The sequence below is a fragment of the Apaloderma vittatum genome, unplaced genomic scaffold (assembly GCF_000703405.1).
Source record: "Apaloderma vittatum isolate BGI_N311 unplaced genomic scaffold, ASM70340v1 scaffold25885, whole genome shotgun sequence".
NCBI lineage: Eukaryota > Metazoa > Chordata > Aves > Trogoniformes > Trogonidae > Apaloderma > Apaloderma vittatum.
The window spans coordinates 10,281-10,760 of NW_009719215.1; positions in this window are offsets into that span (position 1 = coordinate 10,281).

The window sequence follows — 480 nt, forward strand, 5'->3', positions numbered from 1 at the left end:
GGGTGGGAACAGGCAGCGTCTCGCCAGGTTTCGCAAGCGGGGAGGACGTGCTTCTGGCTCAACAGGTGCGCCTGGAAGTGGGCTCAGCGTTGCTTTGCGAAAACTTGACAGGAGGTTTGCGATCCCGGTGTTTTCCTACAGGACATCTCCCCCCCAAAAAAACCCTGGTGGTACCAAGCAAGGAGCTGCTCGTCTGGCACTGGGCTCCGTCAGGACCCCATCCCCTTCGCTGGAGAACACCCCAGCTCTGTTTCCACACAGAGAAATCAGCGCTCCGTTGTTTTGCCTTCCTCGGTCACTGGAAAAATATTTTCCTTCCTCTTAAACCCTTGTGCTCCACCCGGTTGGAAAAGCCGCTTCCAGCAGGACGGGGTTTGGGATGCGCTTCTTGGCGAACACGCTCTCCGCAGCCCCCGACGGTCCCGATCCCGGTCCCCTCTCGTGAGCCGCAGCCCCCGGCCGGGGCTGCCGTTCGTTGAC